At 35.1% G+C, this 13,666-nt stretch overlaps 1 protein-coding gene across 2 annotated transcripts in view; it reads left to right on the plus strand.

Annotated features, from left to right (window-relative positions):
- The first annotated feature begins 435 nt into the window (after nt 1-435).
- Nucleotides 436-13,666, plus strand: part of KCNJ4 (potassium inwardly rectifying channel subfamily J member 4) — a 42,725-nt gene continuing 29,494 nt past the window's right edge. Inside the window, exon 1 of one of the 2 annotated variants that reach the window (XM_087934795.1) lies at nt 436-555. The gene's annotated coding sequence lies outside the window, so the exon portion shown is untranslated. Of the gene's footprint in view, nt 556-2,201; nt 2,688-13,666 lie in introns of those variants that run through there. The other variant, XM_026701102.2, reaches the window with a different exon arrangement.

Genomic DNA, 13,666 nt, shown 5'->3' on the forward strand with positions numbered 1-13,666 from the left:
AGGTCCAATGAGCACCTTACTAGAGATAAAGTTTTCACTTTCTGTGTGCAAGACACTGAGTCTTACTCTCTAAGTGTATAATATGTACAACTTCTAATTTCAAAATTAATTAATGCAGGAGGATTTCTAGCCCTAGAAGCATGATTAAACTAGAAAATACAAATGGGAGATGTGCTAAACGTAATTACACTGAATGAGCTTGAAGATCAAACATCTGGAATTACTTTTTAGATCTAAGATGAAGGTATTGAAGAATAATAACTGAAGAACAGAAACCTTAGAGAACAAACAGCACACATTGCTCAACATTTTTGAAGAAAACAAGTCTTTTTTAAGCATAAGAGAACATATCAGGAAAAAGTTATGAAACTGCACAATGTAAAAGTCATGCAATCCAATAGTTACTAGTATGCAAATCAAAAATTTTCAAGGGGTGAAATCCAAATGAACATTCTCAACCAATCTCTCAGAGGGATCGGAGCTCTTCAAGATTAGATCATTTTCTTCTGCAAAGGTTCTGGACTGGTCAGTTTATAAGTGCTGATTGGGCTAGTGGTAAGTTGGTATTCAGATTCTTTCCTATGGATCATAAGCTATTATATAAAATATACTAATACTAAAAGGCATTTTAAAACTGTGTACTGTACATGGCAACTTCTTGTATCTTGTATGAATGCTGCCTAGAGTCATATCACATGAGAAAGGCAGCCATATAAATAAAATCTACCAACTGGTGGCAAAAGCTGATCCATGAAACTGTCCATGTTCCTGCCCTGGTTTCTTTTTAAGAAGAGATTTGGCAAACCATTTGTCTGAAATGGTATAAGGTTTCCTGCTTGAGCAGGAGGTTGGACTAGAAGACCTCCAAGATCCCTTCCAACTCTGTTATTCTGGTGGTGTAGTTTTAGAGACTGAATGTTGAAATATGGAAATGTTACATCACTAATTGATTGGGTTCTTCAGTTCAACTATATATCACTCCAGCAACTCCCATTGTCTCTAATTAAGCATCAGAATGGCAGGACACTAGTATCTGCAGCCTTAACAAATCTAGTGGGCATCACATATAAATGAAAAGTGCAAATGTGCAAATATTATATTGAAAAAAGTATTATTTCAGTAATGATACCAAATGCAATAATTAATAGCTTCATTTGAAGGCACACATTATGGAAATTACTATGTGGACATATATACAGTATTTAATATATGGGTAAGTGGTATTTGATCACTTACAACATGCATATGACAATATTTATGGTGGAGCGAGGTTTGCATGGCTCCATGTGAGTGAAATGTGAGATTTGTGCAGGGAAGGGTATCATAGGATAAGAGGAATAGTGATGAACAAAAAACAAAATTTTAAGTTGCAAAAAGGAGAGAACTGAACTTGCATCCTTTTCATTAGTCAAAACTTTTCTGACATCTACACATAAATCAATTATAACATTGGACTACAATCATTTGAGGCTTTCGAAGTTGGTCTGTTAACTTTAGCCTGTGGTTAGGCTAATCAGCTCCAATCAAGGTACAGCTTCCAATTCTATGCAGAACTGCAGAATTGCTCTGACCATTCCTGAGTCTTTTTTCACCACTTTGCTCTAAAACAGAAAATACAATTTACAATATGCCATACTCTGTACAAAAATACTCAACAAATATTTTCACAAAACAGTTTGGTTGTGGTTGAGGAAACGATACAGAAAGCCAAAATATCTGCCCTAATAACACACTTGGGGCACAATTTGTATTCTGTACTATTAATGGGGTAATTTGAATTTTCTGTCACAAATGCCAATTGACTTGTGATGTCACATTAAGGTAGCCAGGGAGAAGGTGCTGGAAATGCAGTAGAACTTAATTCTTTCTCTATTACTACAGAACAGACTCATGTTGCAACAGTTAGGAAAAAATAGGAAAACACAAGCAACACATTTATATCTATACATTTTCTGAAAGAGGCACCAAACTTCTTCAGACCAGGGCATTCTGTGCTAAGATGCTTGGGGCTTTACACTTGGAGGTCTTTGCATGCCCACTACTGTTTCCATTGCTTTGGATTGTACTCCTATCATTCCCCATTGCTGAATCTGCAGCTTGTATCCATGGTTTTGAGATCACACACAGGGATGGGTTAAAGTAGTGCAAGGCTGTTGGATTCTAGTGGAATTGCTGACTTCTTAGTTACAGACTGCACAGCAATCAGATAACGGGAAGCAAGCAATTTGAAAAGGAGTGAAAAAGAAAAACAGAGAAAAGCAAGAGGAAGAACAAACCCTGGAAGAAAAGTGTGAATGAAACAGCAGGAATGTAAAAAAGAAAGCTAAATGATAGGAGGTGAGGAGGAAAGGCAAAGAAAAACTAGAAACAATATTTGAAAAGCCTAGGACCGGGCTGCAAATTTGCAAGTGGGAACTCCTAACACAGCATGTTACAGTCAGAAAACTATCAAACAAAGAAGAGAAGAGAAGACTAAGAAAACAATGAAGGAAAGTTGGAGGAAGATCAAGAGCAGAAGAAACTATAGCGAGTTACTTGGAAATCTGACAAAAAAGATGGACCTAGAAAGGGAACACTTTTAGGGAATAAAAATGAAACTGAATGGGATACAGACATTGCTCTCTTCTCCTTTCCCTTATTAGCTGGATTTTGCAAGGCTCTGATGGAATAAACTGGCTTCAGAACAGGTAAGAGATCATTTGTGGCACTTATGTACCATGTATTTGCTTTATCCCAAAGTTGATGTGATTTCAGTGCCTGTTTGGGTAGACAAGGGTACGCTGTATGTCTGAGTATCTGTTTCAGTGAAGGCACGTAATCTATTGTTGGTTGAAATTCTGAGCATCATTGCTTTTGTTCTAGCAAAAGCATAATAAGGGGTGGGGGTGGGGAAGGCTCTGGTCCATTTATTAAAACTTATGTTAACAGAAATCTTGGAAATGCTACACTACTTAGAATGTTATTTTAAGAATATTTGTCTGCTTTATTTTATGTTTCCATCAAAACAACAGTGTAACATGTTTTAATACAAGTTTGTAAAAAGATCAGTTCTGCATCTCTGTTGTTTCTTGTCTGGACAGTTGTTCTTTGGTACGGCTTTCTAATCAGCAGTTTTCAAGTTTTTTTAGAAAGTCTGAAATTATTTTAATAGGATTATCCCAGACTAATTGGTGGTTGGGTTTTTTATGGTTTTTTTGTTTTGGCAGGGGACTCATAGGATTTTTATGGGAAGACAGGATCAAAAATATCAATTTACTCACAGAATATAGGTATACCAAAATTCTTTCTTGGATTAGAACTAGCCTGAATTCATCTCTCACATTGTGGTGCCAAACATACAGTGACCCATTTCTATTAATTTACTATTTTCTTACTTTAGAGCAACATTTCCCAACCTGGTGTATCCCAGATGTGCTATGATTGCAACTCCTGAATTGATTCCAGCAATCTGGATGGTACCAGGCTGGAGAAGGCTAGTCTGTGTTCTGAAAAATCAATCACTGAGCTGTTTTTAGTGGTGATAAAAGTAAATCCTGCCATGTGATATCCTCTAAAATAGCATCAGTTGCTAGTGTTTCTTTAAAGAATTCAAAGGAGTCTTTAAAAAAAAAAATCTTGAGTGAGGATAGTGGGAGTGCAGACAGCATCAGTGGCCTCAGACTGAGCTCTGGACTATATTTCACGAATATAGCAAAAAATTGACAGCTAAATATACTTTGCTAATTTCAAGTATTAATTTTTTTATTTATTGCCATAGTTACACCTCTCTTCATCCTTGAATATAACAGAATGAAATGTGAGAGTACACTTAGAATCATAATAGGATGTAGAATTAATAGAAAAACTGATAAAAGAACACTTAAACCCAAGAAGAAGTAGCAAATGTGATAAAGACACAATCAGACTAATCATTTAAAACAGCTAAGCAAGCAAAAAAAAAAAAAAAGTTTTGAGCTGATGTGAAGAAGAATGCAATGCAATGCCTTCTTGGGTGTCAAAACTAAGTTAGCCTTTTCTCTTATATAATTCAGACTACTTAAAGTGGGCAGGCTGATATAGAGACAGACATTCCTTCAGATCTTTGATTCCCAATTCTTTATGCTTAAAGTTAAACGCTACTTAATCTACAGCAAATAGCTACCCCAAAAACTTACTATAGGACTACTTTTAATGATAAGGAATCTAAAAAATAAAACATGCCTTTGGAATCACTGTATTGTGTTTCTATCTGGCTGTAACCAAAGTAATACTGTCTGTGGTATTCAGCCTCAGAGTATTCACATTGTTTTCAAGGGCAGCCCCACAGAAAATAATCTTATTGAAAAGTGTCTAAAGTATGAACTAATATGGCCAGATTATTTTTGCCCAAGATAACTCACAATAGACAAACTGGACAAACCAGCCTCATTAAAGGCAATCCTAACATGTGCTATTTTGCCTTATGGCATCTTTCTACATGTAGTGATTTAATATATATTTTTCTTTTTAACAACACCGTAATCCCTTAATTTTGAATTAAATTGCATAATGTTTTTCTCTTGATAAGATGTTTCTTTGCTGATTGATCTGATTTCTACCTCATAACAATCTATGCAGACTCTTAGCGGCTTTCAAAAAGGGTAAAATGCAATATATTATCAAAATAAAATATAACCTGAAATGTGTCACATACATGGATGTTCCCTAGGTGCCTCTTTCTGAATAGTTGATATTTTGCAGGTATGGTCAGATAATTAGGATGCGGATCTTGGGGCTGGCAAGTGGGAGACCATTTAATCATCTATCTAATTTTATATAAAACTGAATAAATTTAGTTGTGATTTTAATTTTTTTAAAGTCCTATGGAAACTCATAGTACAGCTTGCCACAATCTGTGCTTCACTGGCAAGTGTTTTAATCTTTTTCAGTATATGCATGGCTAATGTCTACTGTCTACATAGGCAAGGCTGATTGGGGATGAGAAAAGTTTTGCTCCAACATCTTTGAGGTTAAGAAAGAACTATATTGACATGTTTGAATGTATGCATTTTCCTTCTATTATGGTGATGCACAGGCTAAGAATGTTTCACAACTACACACAACTTAAATGTCTCACAAGGAGGCATTTTAAATTTTGAATTTTGCAATACTACAGAGGATTAAATGACCAGATTCTCATATGATAAAATCATTTAATATTATTGATTGTGTTTTTTTCCAGTGAAAAAAATCATTCAAGCTATGGGACATTTGATACAGTCAACACCGAATGCATTTGCTTCTGATGTTATGATGATTAATTATAGGTATAAGAAAGAATTTGGCCTAAATATAATTAGGGTTTTCAATTGTGGCATATTGTGAAAGTACATGTACTGTATGTCCATTTAACACAGTGTTATGTACAACAGCATTAAGTGTTCATAATGCAGACAGAGAAAATAAATGAAGAAAGATTAATGATATAAAATTGCATGGAGAAGGAGAAGGGGAAAGGAAAGGAGAAAGAGGAGGAAGAGGAGGAGGAGGAGGAGAGTGGTGTTGTGGAAGTATGTTTTGTTAACAAAACAAAAGAGAAATTAGAGAGAAAACTTATACATGCACTATTTCACATCATTTGCTATTCAGCAATCTATTTGCTGAAATACCAATCCATTACATTTTGGCTTGTGACTTTAAAAATGGATTGTGTTATCATCCTGAAAATTGGATTGTTATCCACATAAACTGGTGGCAGCTTCCAAGGGTATAGTAAAACTGGTGTTGAATAGAGACGGTGGAAAACAGAACTTACAGTTACATGTATCATCACAGTGAAGCACTTTAATTCCTCTGTGATACTCCTGCAGTTTTTACACAACTGCCGTTCTTAGTAGCAGTTCACATTGCTACAGAGCATCTCTATGTCATAACACTGGGGTGTAAGGCAATGCCCTGCCAAGTTTCATTCTGCTCATCTACTCCAAATATCAAAGAAGGCCTGCTGTAATGATTTTGCCCCAATGAGAAGTGTACGGGACTTCAAAAAGGAAACAGATATAGTAGCCCTCATGCTCTGGAACCTACTGTCGCTAGAAATGGAATTAACAACCATCTTCCTTTAGTTGAAAAAGGCCTTAAAATTATCATCTTTCAGAGGGTCTTCAGACCCTGGCCTAGGAAGATTGAGGAGCACATGAATTCTAATTATTGTGATCGTTTGGACTCTATTGATTATTTTAACTGCTGAGATTGTTCTATTTGTTAGGTTCATGTGCTCTATTCACACTCATTTCAGACTGAGGTAGTTTATAGTTCAATAAAATAAGATAAAATAAAAGTATAAGAGATGCAAACCATACTCTGAAAGATTGCAAAACTACTGACTTAGGAATAACCCCATTGAATACAGTATGAGGTTGACATCAGAATTAATGTACATCAGATTTTGCTGTCAACCATTTTTCTCCCTGTGGAAATAAGTTCTTATTATGGTGATTCATCAAGGGAATCATAAATGATTTTTAAAAATAATTAGGTATGTATTTGTGTGCAGGTGAAGATAAAGTTCAGAGCCCCTACATCTATTGAAGCACTACTTTACATAATTCCAATTCTCCTATATGCACATATCTGTTGTACATGCTCAAGACAGTTATGAAGGGATTCATGCAGTCATTAAGTGAATCTGGCTTCCCAATTGCTTGCTGTTTGCAGGACATGAAGTGGGAAGTTGCAAATAGCAATTGCATCTTCCTGGGATTCATCATAAATACACGCCTGTTGCTAAGCATCCACATTTTGATTACGTGACTGTAGGGATGCTATGATGGTTGTAAGTGGAAGGACTGATCATAAGTTATTCTTTTCAGTGCTCTTGTAACTTTAGATACTTTCTAAATCAATGGTTATAAGCAGGGGTGGGATTCTACCAGTTTACATCTATTCGCTAGAACTGGTTGTTAACATTCCAAGCAGTTTGGGGAACCGGTTGTTAGAAGAAATTACTGGCCTAATCTTGTAAGGAAGGCAGGAAGGAAACATTCTGGTGTTGCTTATAGAAACTGCCTCTCCTTTAACCCTTATTACGTTCTTGGCAGGACTAGACTTCCTGTCTCTAGAACTTCTCCGGAATTTTTTTCCCCCTCCTTTGCTGGTACTTTGCTTGTGTGGAGTGACCATTGAAAAAAGTGACTTATGACCATTTTTCACACTTACGACTGTTGCAGCATCCCCACAGTCACGAGAGGCCAGGTGAGGACATGCGTGCCTTGATGTGAGTGATGTTGAGTTGGCCATGCCCAGCCAGTAACATGACCACCAAGCCATGTCCACCCAGTCACATGATCACCAAGCCATGCCCACCAACTAAGCCATGCCCACAGAACTGGTTGTTAAAAAATTCGAATCCCACCCCTGGTTATAAGACAAGGTCTACCTGTATTTCCTCTATTACTTCCCCATGAAAGTAATGCCATAAAATTTTCTTTTCTATTTAGAAGCATTCCATCTCATTTCATATGTATCTATTTATTTATTAAATAACTCCACATTTCCCTGGGAGCCATCCTCAGAACTACCTTGTGGAAAAAGTTAAATAAGAAATAGCGCCAAGCCAAAAAAAAAATCCTTAAAAGTTTGCTATTACTATTTTCCCCTCAGAATTGTCTTTATTTCGGTGAATGGGAAGCAGATGTTGGCCTATAATATAAGGGCACTTTCTAGATGGAGGAACTATCTGACCCTTCACAGCTTATGTAAGAGGTTGAAATGAGGGAAAAAAATCAGGTGCCAAGAGAGGATTTTAAAGGTCCTCTCTGTTGGAAATGGTGCCTTCAGAGGAGTGAGTCATTGATGCATGAGGCCTTCTCTATAGAGCTTCTGACAATGGTAATAATTACACAGCAGAGAGAGAACAAATATTTTAAAGAGTAATTCTGATGGGGATGGAAAAAGGGAGGTTAGTGAAGGAAGGGAGATGAGATGAATACCAGAGAAGAAAAAATGAAAGAAGCACAGAAACCTAGAAAATTGATGGCAGAAAAGACCCAGTGGTCCACCAAGTTTGTCTTTTGAATTTTTTCTTGTTTCAGTTTTCTTTTTAATTTATTAATTATTTTAAATAATAAACACATATTTATTGTTTATTTTAATTTTTGTCAGATGAAAAACATGTGTTCAACCCAAGCATGTTTAAACTCAGTTACTGATTATTACTGACCCACTACCTCCACTAAAAGTTGGTTCCACTACTCTTGTTATGAAGTAATACTTTATAACATTACTTTTGAACTTTCCTACTGCGAGTTTGAGATTATGTTCTTGATTTTTGCAGACTTGAACTTGTGGTCTCCTGCTTTCTAGCCTGGTGTCTTAATCACTAGTTCAATTTGGCTCTTCATTTGCTACAAAAAAATGATACCTTTCACACTGAAACATTTTAGAGGTGTCTTTACGCTGCTGAAAGTTTAGGTGAACTCCAGAATGAATTGGCCCTCCATTGTGTATTTATATAGCCATTATTCTGATTGACATCAACGAAATAAGAGACCCCAGAAAATGCTGGGGTTTATGTCTTCTGGAATTCACAGAACTTATTAAGGTTTTCTCCATCTCTGAGGAGCACCCATTGTTTTAATGCAGAATAATCAGGGGTGGGATTCTACAGGTTCGCACCTATTCGCTAGAACCAGTTGTTAACATTCTAGGCAGTTCGGAGAACCAGTTGTTAGAAGAAATTACTGGCCTAATCCTGCAAGAAAGGCAGGAAGTAAACATTCTGATGTTGCTTACAGAAACTGCCTCTCCATTAACCCTTATTAAATTCTTGGCAGGACTAGACTTCCTGTCTCAGGAACGTCTCTAGAGTTTTCCCCCCTCCTTTGCTGGCACTTTGTTTGTGTGGAGTGACCATTCAAAGTTACAATGGCACTGAAAAAAGTGACTTATGACCATTTTTAACACTTACGACTGTTGCAGCATCTCCACAGTCATGAGAGGCCAAGCGAGGAGATGTGTTCCTCAATGTGAGTGATATTGAGTTGGCCACACCCAGCCAATAACATGACCACCAAGCCATGTCCACCACCTAAGCCACACCCACAGAACCGGTTGTTAAAAAAATTGAATCCCACTCCTGAGAATAATTCATATTATGAAAACCCCAAATATCTGTGAATCTCTGCTAGGGTACACAAAACAAATTCATATCCAGATAATACTAAGTGACTAATGATACTAAATAAAAGGCAGAACAGAAACACAATAAGCATTTATTCCTAACAGTAATCTTTGATCCTCCTGCCCTGTATTTTATCTTATAACTGCAGTGCAACCAATCAAAAATGAAAGGAAAATTACTTTTTATGTTTTCTTCCTTCCAGTTCTCTGCTACCACCAACACAGAGAGGAAGATTCTCTCAATGAAAGATGGTATTAGTAGCATAATTATTACTTGTTCAGTTTTGCAGATGAAAAGCAAAACTGCAAATCCAACAGTTGCTCAAACCTCATACATAACTGGACATTATCTGGAATTTCAGTTTCTCAGACAATGAATCTTATGTCCATTACACTCTTAAGGAAGTCATGCTAACCACGAAACAGCTAATAACTATTTTCCTATGCAGGTTCTGAATTGACTGTGTTTTTACTTTGCCTGGTTATAGCTAATTCAAGCGCACAAAGCAGGGAATATGACTTTTTTTTTTCTTATAAATCAGTTTATTTGTAAATGTTCCCAGAATGCTCCATATATATGTATATGATAAAAATATCTTCGCCAACACACAAATGTCTGTCACCAGATTATGCTAATAATAGCATTAGAATTTATTGTTGCTTCTGCTGTGTGAAATTGCTTTAAACGGCAGTTGACCAGATTCAATTTAGAAAATAAGATCCAACTTATCTAACAGCATAAATCATCCCTGTTTTTGACAAGTTTATCCATTTTTTCTCACCAAGGGTGAGAAATCTATTGTTCCTCCAAATGTTTTAAATTTCCATTTTTTATTAGTTAGTTTGGACTGGATTGATAGCAATTAAATTTCAAAACAGAGGAAGGTAAGTGCCTTGGTGGCCCATCAGTATATTTTGACCTTTGCAAATTTATTTTGAGAGTCACACAGTACAACCATTAGGAATTAGATGACTTTCTTGCCCTTGGAACTTCCACAATGCTAACACTTTCATTCCCCCCAAAGCTTGAAAGCAGTTTGAAGGAAAGCTATCATTGCATTTTCTTCTTCCAGTTTGCAATGTTGAGAAAAAGCAGCAAAAACCATTACCTCACCCCAAACTGCTACCAGTTCTACAGCAATAAAAATTCCCTTATCTTTAATCCACAATGAAGACAGACAAAAAGATTTACATCCCTGCAATGCATGCAAACTCCTGTCATGTTGAAAAAGGAGAGAGAAATTGACAAAAGTTTGTCATTTTCAGTCTTGATTTTTATTTAGGATAAGCACAAGTAGCTGCAAAGGTATCAAACTACTCTTTCTTTGATAGGACCTAAACTGCACAGGTCCAGAGAAAAGATAAGGCAAGAGTTTCCTTCAGCATAGAAATGAAGTTATCATGGCTTAAACCAAATCTATGCCACAGGAAAGAAATCAATTTTATGGGTTTTTTTTTTTTGGTTTTTTAACTTTGCCAACATTGTAGGAAGACAGGCATCTGGAACTGCTTTTAAACTGGCTCCGAATTCTGGTGTAAAAGAACCATTACTCACACAATTCTGAATATTCAAAGTGTTAAATATAACATGAAAACATAAAGCCCTTGTTCCTTTTTTGCCTGACTTTGCTTATCTAGTGTTAAAATCTCAAGTCCAAAAAATTTCTGCTGACATAATCAATTAATGTGATAGTCTTCTGGTGATTAGGGTGTGAATACATAATTTCATTTGGTTTTTTTTCCAGCTTTACAATATTCTTTTAAAAGGGGGTGATGAAAGCTGTATTCCAGACTCTGCCAATATGATAATGATCTTGTTTAACCCTTTATTTTCAATTCTTTTCTATTATTCATGAACATAGAATATGTTTTTCCCCTAGCAGCCATAATCTCTATCCTGGTCACTGCATAGTCTACCACAAATCCGCATGCCACAACTAGTTTAGACTCCATCACCATGTACTGTATACAAAATTAAGGTTTTTCTCCCCAATGGGTGTTACACTTTATACTTCTTAACAAGTTTACACCATTCCTTCCATGTGAAGAAACCATTTTCTTTTTGTTTGTTTGCTAGGTAACATTTCTCTTGAGTTCACTCTGACTGAACTAACTGGGTATGTTTATATGGTTTTCTTTAAAAAGGAAAATAGTACGAAAGCAGTTTGCCACAACATTTTCTGAAATGTTGTTTAAAATTTTCAGTTATAGCTTACAGTCTTGGAATTTCCTGGTTGTTTTCAATCATAGTACCAACTAGGTCTGATTACTTAGCGTTTTCTTTTTCTTTTTAATTCAGTCAAAGTCAGTCAGGTGATACCATCATGAAATATGGCACTCTTGGCCATCTCACAGTTCATCCCTCTATTCTTCACATCACTTATGAATACTTTTTAAAGCAATGATCCCAGTTCAAGTTTCTGAAATGCTCCAGATGTCTTCCTTCTGCCACTAGAAGTACTTTCAGTAGAGAGTAACAAATTACTGAGTTATAAGAGAGTGTCTTCTCTTTGCCCAGGTCTTTGTCAAAAGCTTTATGAAAGTCCAGCTGAACTGAGTCAGCCATATGCATATGCTCATGTTCATGTTTTAACAAATTTAAGACTGCAGTCATATATTAAGTGATCATATTTATGATTTATACATTGATTTATTCAACATATTCCACTCCATTCATTTCCAACAAAGCCTCCCTATGGTGGTTCATAGTATAAATGTAAAAACTGCAAATACATTATAAAGCATCAATCTATTTTAACTATTATAACATCTATAAATAATAATGCTATATAAGTAAAAAAGCATTCATGGCTTCAATCCTTCAATACCCTAGTAATAATTTTAAAGTAATATTTTTTTAAAAAAATTGTATTGGTTTTTAAAAACAAACATAAACAAACAAAACATAAAAACATCAAACTATCTTCCATATGTGTACATACACTGTGCCGGTTGGTTTACAAATTGTTTTGTGCTTCCATTTTGTAGTCTTCAATTACAATTACATTGCATATAATCTCATATTTTCAATCAAAAATTAAATACCTTAGTATCATTATTAATCAATCATTTGACTATACTTTTATTCATTCATGTTTTACAAGATAATCATAATTTACTTTATTTTATTTTATTTTATTTTATAACATTTCATATTATCATCCCAAATCTATCTTAAAATCATTTTGTAGATATAATAAGAAAGTACATCTTTATATATTTATTATTTTCTAAAAGTCTACATATTTCATTACTGAATTTTATTATCTAACCATTGATAGAAAAGATCCCAAATTTTATAAAATTGTTTATCCTCTTGTTCTCTAATTTCAAATGTCAATCTACTCATTTCAGCACATTCCAATATTTTCTTAATGATTTCCTCCTGCGATGATATTTTCTCATTTTTCCAGTTTTTAGCAAATACAATCCTAGCCGCTGTTAATCCTCTAGTTTTTGTATAGATTTGAGTTCACCCTTTTCATTCAATATTTCACCATATCTAACTGTTCCTTTTTGTATATTATAGGATAAGAAAATGCTTCAATAGTCAATAACCAGACTGGAATTTTCAAATAACATTGTCTTTTAATCTTCTCCCAGTTTAACCACAGAGACTCCCGTATATAATGTCTTCTAAAATACCCCTGTGTTTTAGTTCCTTTATACCATAAAAAAGCATGCCACCCCAACAACAAATCATGTCCTTCTAATGTCAACAATCTAGTATTTCTTAGTGTTATCCATTCCTTAACCCACATCAGATTTGTAGCTTGATAGTACAACTCCCAATTAGGCAAACCAAATCCTCCTCTAATTCTAGCATCTTGCAAAAGTTTTAACTTTATTCTCGCTTTCTTACCTTGCCATATATATTTCAACACAATTTTATTTAGATCTTCAAAGTAATCTTTTCCAAGCCTAATTGAAATTGTTTGAAACAAATATAAAATTCTGGGTAATATATTCATCTTGATTGTTGATATTCTCCCTATTAATGACAGTTGTAAATTTTCCCATTTCGCCAGATCTAGCTCTATCTGCTGTTTAAGTTTGATATAATTATTCTCTTTTACTATACTACATCTTGCTGTCAAATATATCCCCAAGTACTTGATCTTATTTGTGACCTGAATTTTCAATAGGTCTGCCAGTTCTTCCTTTTGTCTTAATAGCATATTCTTTGTCAAGATCTTTGTCTTATCTTTATTTATTTTCAAACCAGCCACCTTTCCATATGTCTCTATCTTTTCTATCAATTTTGATGCTGTTTCTAGTGGGTCTTCTAAGATGAAAACCAGATCATCTGCAAATGCTTGCAGCTTAAATTCTTCCTTTTTGATTTTCATTCCTTTTATATTCTTTTCATCTCTAATATTTCTGTTTAGCACTTCCAAAGTTAACACAAACAACAAAGGTGATAGTGGGCACCCTTGTCTTGTTCCTTTTCTTATATTAATAGAGTCTGTCAGTTCTCCCTCTATCATTACCTTTGCCGTTTGCTTATAGTATATAGCTTCTATTGCTT

Source organism: Pseudonaja textilis, chromosome 5, assembly GCF_049901715.1.
Source record: "Pseudonaja textilis isolate UNSWEBS1 chromosome 5, rPseTex1.2, whole genome shotgun sequence".
In the NCBI taxonomy this organism is placed as follows: domain Eukaryota; kingdom Metazoa; phylum Chordata; class Lepidosauria; order Squamata; family Elapidae; genus Pseudonaja; species Pseudonaja textilis.